We start from the raw sequence: 6,601 nt of genomic DNA on the forward strand, positions 1-6,601 counted from the left end.
ACAAATAATTTATTCAGAATAAGAATTCTACGTAATCATGTTAAAAAAAAAACGTACTTATAACGCGTTTAAACTCCAAATATGTAAAGACAATAAGGGAAAAAAATTAAACGAAGAATCGTATTTTTTGTAAATTCACACAAGATTTTATCCAAAAAAAAATTAAGATTTTTTGAAGAACGTACAAGACGGAACACGAACAATAAAAAAGGGATGTTAAATACAAAAAATAGATTGAAATTTAGATTATGAAATATAAAAACAATGATATTGCATAATTTACAATTATTTTCGATAGCTTACGTCAGTATGTTGGAGTGTAAACTATAAAATATTCAAAAACTGATACCATTTAGAGATAATTTAGAAAAACAATAAATTGCGGAAACCGATAGTTAAAACTCGATACGATCGATACTCCAAAACTCTAATCCTAATAATTACTCAGCAATAATAACCGATAATTCATGTTGATTAATGTTTGAACTCCGTTTTTTCTGTATGTGTATACAAATTTTGTACAGTTTGATAAAGCGAAATTAAATTATCATCTTTTTGTACTACTTCAAACATTGAGATTTGTCATCTTCAAGGTCGATCACACATAGTTCCAGATTGCGGAGTTGCAAGGGTAATTAATTTTGCAATCGGTTTTCCTTTGATATAGATGTGAATACAAATAGCCATTGATTGACAATATACCGAAGCAATTCTAGTTTAATTTGAAGTCATCGATCCTTTGATATTTTTGGAAGAATAGTAAAAGTACAGAGAAAACAAGAAAAAATGGCGTTAACTAAAAGATAGCTCCAATGTATCTCATAAATATTATCTATATATCATTTGTAAGATGTAAGTGACCAAGATATCGAATTATACAAAAATTGTATGTAATGATTAATACTTGAACGTTACTTACATTTATGTACATGAAAATTTGATCTTTTATTAACTAAGTTATTGATCGACAAAATGACTTCCTACATAATTCTCCGCCTGAACTGAAATGCATATTTTTTTTTACGCAAGCCTTATGTGTAGCTAGCAACGAGCAAACAGATTAATTACTTTACACACGGTCGTATCTTGTTTGCTGTAGGCGAGTTCTCTCGTGTAATCAACGAATTACTCAACTTTAAAGCGATAACAGAAGAACATTATTGTATCGATAAAAATCATGCTTTTTCCAAAGAAATATGTAACTCGTATTTTTTCTAAAGCAACCCTCATAACGTATTGAATAAAATAATCATACATTTTTTTTTGTTCAACATTTGTAAAATACGATATTATCAAGATCACCAAGGAGGTAATCTTCAATTCTTAATGAATATAATAAAAAACATAATTAATGATTGTTTGATGGTTTTATTATTATCTCTATAATACAAAAGCACAACATCGTGTCAACAGTTTATATAGTTCGTATGTTTCTGTAGGAATACACAAATAATAGTTCTCTATCACAACGTAATCTAAAGGGGAAACCCTAACTAAATGACAAAAATATCGGTAATAACTGGAACTAATGAATGTTAAAAGCAATCAGTATATTCCATACAAACTTCCATCAACACGATTCGTTCTTCATTCTCTCAACACACTAAGACCGCAATCTTTAAACGCTTATAAAACCATAAGCAATCGTGAAGTTTAGAATTCGCTAACTGGGCGTCTCTCAATCCAGTTTTTGATCTTGGGCAGAAGGAGGACCTTTTCCTCCAGCAGCTTCAGATTCTCGTAATTCTCGATCAGATCAGACTTGTACATAAAGTTCAAATAATCGAGCAGAGCAACGAATGTTAAATCAGCCCAAGAGAGAGTACCATCGTAGAAGTAGCCGTCATTTTCCTTCACTTGCTAGTCCAAACGTTCTAAAACGCAGCCTTGCGTTTTGCAGCTTTGACCTTCTCGTCCTCCTCATAGTGGAAGGCGGCAATTTCTGAAAATTTGTTTGCAGTTAAATACTATTCGCTAATGTTATACTAATTTGAATACAGTGTTGTGCGAAATTTAAATGATACTGAAGATAGAATTACAATCCTTTTTAATACTTTGTCTTGTATTGTTGACATACATGTATCGTTCGACTAAATCAAATATTAAATCGGATTTCAACTAATAAATACCTGAACAGATATGTACTATCTGTTATCAAGATTCTCATAAGATTTATGCAAAACAGCACTGGATACTCACTATGACGAATATCATGAATAGTATCAACAGTGGCATCAATATAAAGATTTGCCCAGTCAGTCTTTCCAGCTAAGTCATATTGTTTGGCTAAGTAACGGCAAATAGCTGTAGACTGAGCAACCTTCCTTCTATCAGCTACGAGCATAGGAAGCTGGCCATAAGGAGTCACTAAAAACATACAACTAATAGAATCAAAGATTCTATCGAACAAACAGATTATGATGCTTCTTAAATATCTAGCTTCCTGTTATCTGTTTTGGAAAGATATAATTTAATTTATTGATAATTTATCAGCAAATAAAGGGCATTGTCTCCTTAACAATACCTATTGTCCTCCCACATATCTTATAGAGCAATGGAGAGTAAACAATAATCTCTGTTATACTCTGCATAATTGTGTTCTACTTTATTTAGCTACTTTAGTTAAATTAGGAAAGATGAGATTTAAGAAACAGAATTTCTTTAAATTTTAAGCTTACAGGGCTTTATTTCTGGCCAGACGTCCTTTTTGATACGTTCATCTTCAAATGGAATACTAGCATAGTTGAAGAAGAACGGATTGGTTCTGCCAATGCCGTAACTGGGAAGTAAGTCAATTTATAGAGCGGCATCTTCCTGGAAGTATAATGTATACAAAGTAAAAACAAAGAATCATTGATGACAAGAATTATATTATTACAAATTATGAAGTATAAGACAATTTAAGTAAAAAGCATCAACTACTAACTACTCGCATAGCTATTTGTATCTTTATATTTTAATATAGCTTAGATATAAAAAGAATATTATTTTTGGATGTAATAATGTATAAACTTGCGCCAAATATTATAACAAAATATTGCACTTTCTATTTAAGTAGGATAGACATATTACCGGCATTTATCTTTTTTCTATAGCAATGAAATTGTTTATAAAAAAGTTTATAAGAAAACTATCAATTAATGCAAACAACGCATTTCAAAATATTAATTACATTCGCGCGATTCGTTATCTCTAGTATTAATTTAACCATATGGTTCTATACACCCAAGACCCTCTAACAATAATTTAGTACCATTACTAGTCGTATGTACAATGTATGTTTGTATACAACTTTCGTAACTACAAAACATTCAGCATGATTATATATTCTTCCAAACTTAAGAAACATTTTCTAATTGCATACTTAAATTTATCGATCAATTATGAACATATGATAACATTTATTTCTTTCAACTACTAATTTTCAAATCCTCTGCTGTTCCGTTAATTGAACGATGCGCCGACTTTTCGTACAAGTATCTTGTATCTTATCTGTATTATTTAGTTATCAATAAAGAAGAAACATTTTCTAATTTTATACTTAAATTTATCGATCAATTATGAACATGTAATAACATTTATTTCTTTCAACTACTAATTTTTAAATCATCTGCTGTTCGGTTAATTGAAGGATGTCGGCTTTCTGTAGAAGTATTTCATATTTATAATTTAATTATGAATAAGGAAAAAACATACAAAATATAGTTTTTAAACGGTTTATTATTTATAAAGAGAAACTTTGACTCAGGATATATATACTATATATATACTATTTACTTACAATTTTTTTTTTAAGACTTCAAAGTCGAAACAAGCACAGGAAATTTCCAAGCCGGTTAACAGAAACTTGAATGAGACAAAAATAACCTTTAGATCAATATATGTTCTTCTTCCCCCTGTTGCTTCCACGTAACTCTTATCCTATTGGTGGAGCTGTGCTGATATGTGAAATTATGACTACATAAAAACATCCGGAAAGACTCATTGAATGATTTTATAGTTTAAGGTTAATAAATTTCCATAAATTAAAGTTGAAAATTTATGAGAACACGTTTTCTGTAACAAAATTTAGTAAAAACAAACTAGTAAGGTTTATAGATTCTTTAATGATTATGTATGTATTCATAAACTAGTTCGATAAACATCGTTCGATAAAACGTCGAACAACACACAACATTGAAGCGCGAAATTTCAAATTCAAGGAAAGATAAATAACAAATTTGCGAACAAATGATATTAAATTTACAATAATCTCATGTAAGAAAAAATAAAAGGGATAAAAGTAGTACAGAAGATAGAAAAATCTATAAAACTGGTGGCTGGGAAATAGAAAATATATAAATTTATGTTATTAGAGTTTAGTACTTCTGTCGATCAATGTGTTACGACCGTTCGCGGAGAGACGCAGTCGCAGTAGCGAGGGGCGTAAATTCTCGCTACGATTCGGTGAATCGACGCCGCGAAGTAGTCGTTCCCCTGCTTCGGTTAAGATAAGAGGTGGTTAAATGAATATGACACAGTATAGTAAGTTATATTTCACCGTTTATTCCAACAACTTATAACGAAGGCAGTTACGCTGGTGCGTATGTACGAGATGAATGAGTGACTGATCTGTGGGTGTGTCCTACCCGGTGGAAGGATATTAACCGTTCGAAGGATGTGAAATCAGAACTGTCTTGGGAGACGATGCTGTCTCGGAGGAAAGCTAAGGATGGGTGTGTCTAGCGCACGGGACCATCGGATTTGTTGGTGACGATTTTAGTTAGGATTTTAATTCAAGCTGAGTTGACCGTGATTCAATTCACGAATATCGGAGAGGAAAAGTCGTAATTCACAATATTACACACAATAATACCTTCACATAAAGGAGCACAGCTCGGATGAGACTTTTTATAGTTAAACTTTTAACGTACTCATAGAAACGAAATTTTTTTTTTTAAGTAGAACTGTTACATTTTACGACACGTATAACATCGAACATTTACCAACGTAGCGATGCCAGCGTACATATATATATACTGGAGTACTGGTCATCTTTTTTCCACACGTTTTTAGCTTTTTAGCTGTTTGTGAATGGGCGCCTAATCAGCCAATCAGCAATGGCCGGTATTCTGTGAATCCTTTTCTTCAATGCTTGAAGAGCAGGATATTTCTCAAAAGCTCGTCCCCCAAACATATACTCCAAATTTTCCAGGGCCGTTGCAAAGGCGAAGTCCGCCCATGTCGTCTGAAAAAAGGTTTGTATACATTTATTTTGTACCTCCTCTATTAAACAATTTTTTTAATTTACCTTGAAAAATGTGAAAAATCGAACTCTTAACTAAAGATCACTTAACTAAAGATAGCTTTTTAGGAAGAATTTGGATTTTTATTTTATTGTCAGAATTTAATGGATAATTTTAGAAACTTCAACCTTTGGAGGTATTTGTTAATTAAAAATGACAAAACTGGTATTATGTAAAAAAGAGTAATGTGTATCCTGAATCAATGTCGAATGGAAATTAGACAGTTCTATAAAAATAATCCTTCTCACGATTCCACAACTTCATAGCTTAATTAAATACAATTCTTCGGAGATATAATTACAAATACATTTACAGGAATTGTGTAATATGAGAAATATCTCGTTACAGAAATTGAAATCGTAAACTCTAGATTCTAGTATTCTTTCACTTTCATGTTTCCTATGAGCCCTTCAATCGCTAAATATTTTGCAATGAAACACGTATTATTAAACAACATAATCATACTAAATTAATTTAATGTGACTATTTATTATTATTATATAATAACACAGTGATGAAAGAAATAAACTGGTCAAGTAATCTAAGGAACGATAATACGTATCTATGTCAGTGACAGTGAGAAAAATTCAGATATCTGTACTTGAGTGATTACACTTATAAGTATCATTATATATTATATAAATATGATATTTCGAATGGTATCATTTATCACTCATTAAACAAGAGTGTCATATCCAGAGAAATGATTTTACATATCTTAATCTTTGCTTTGATTACGATAGTAATAATTTCTATCAAACCTGATGAGGAAGATACATGAATAATTATCTAAAAGCTGAAAATCTTGGCAAATTCATTTGTACATAAAGTAACAGGAGTGAATTTTAAAGATACACACTGCTCTCAACAATTAAAGCTGTCTTGTCGCAACAAAGTTTCAATAATTTTTTATGGACAACATGGCACAGTTTGCACAAAGACTAAAAATTTTAACATTAAATTTGGATAAAAAATCTTACGGTAGAAGGAATGATATATCCTTCATTTTCGCCAATAATCTGGTCGAATTTAGTCAAGTAAAATGGTATTGTTTCGTTCAAAAGTTGATTCTTCCTCGCTTCCTTCTTTTCAGGATTCTCCTCCATGCGATAGTAGCAGATATCTGAAACGTATATCAAACCAACCGTTACGTTCATTTGTGTTTTTCCTCCCAAACGAAGAGAAAATAAGTTGTGAAAGAAGGAGTAGCCTCTCACAGTTCCTACAATTTCTTCATTCTCTTTGCTTTCTTCAATATTGCCTCAACAAGTTCCTGTGGTTCACGATACTTGAAATATATACAATGTTACCAGCGT

General features: G+C 31.3%; 2 long non-coding RNA genes across 2 annotated transcripts; one reads left to right on the forward strand and one right to left on the reverse strand.

The window, feature by feature from the left end:
- Positions 1–1,348: 1,348 nt before the first annotated feature.
- Positions 1,349–3,890, reverse strand: LOC117240696. Its single transcript, XR_004494774.1, has 4 exons — positions 3,782–3,890; positions 2,679–2,814; positions 2,200–2,367; positions 1,349–1,942 (listed from the first exon to the last, which is right to left on the reverse strand). It is a non-coding gene; the product is annotated as an uncharacterized LOC117240696 (long non-coding RNA).
- Positions 3,891–4,740: 850 nt separating this feature from the next.
- LOC117240695 lies at positions 4,741–6,531 on the forward strand. The gene is made up of 2 exons (XR_004494773.1): positions 4,741–5,237; positions 6,379–6,531. It is a non-coding gene; the product is annotated as an uncharacterized LOC117240695 (long non-coding RNA).
- The last annotated feature ends 70 nt before the right edge of the window (positions 6,532–6,601 follow it).

The sequence above is a fragment of the Bombus vosnesenskii genome, unplaced genomic scaffold, assembly GCF_011952255.1.
Source record: "Bombus vosnesenskii isolate JDL3184/JDL3185 unplaced genomic scaffold, Bvos_JDL3184-5_v1.1 scf7180000014850, whole genome shotgun sequence".
Lineage (NCBI taxonomy): Eukaryota > Metazoa > Arthropoda > Insecta > Hymenoptera > Apidae > Bombus > Bombus vosnesenskii.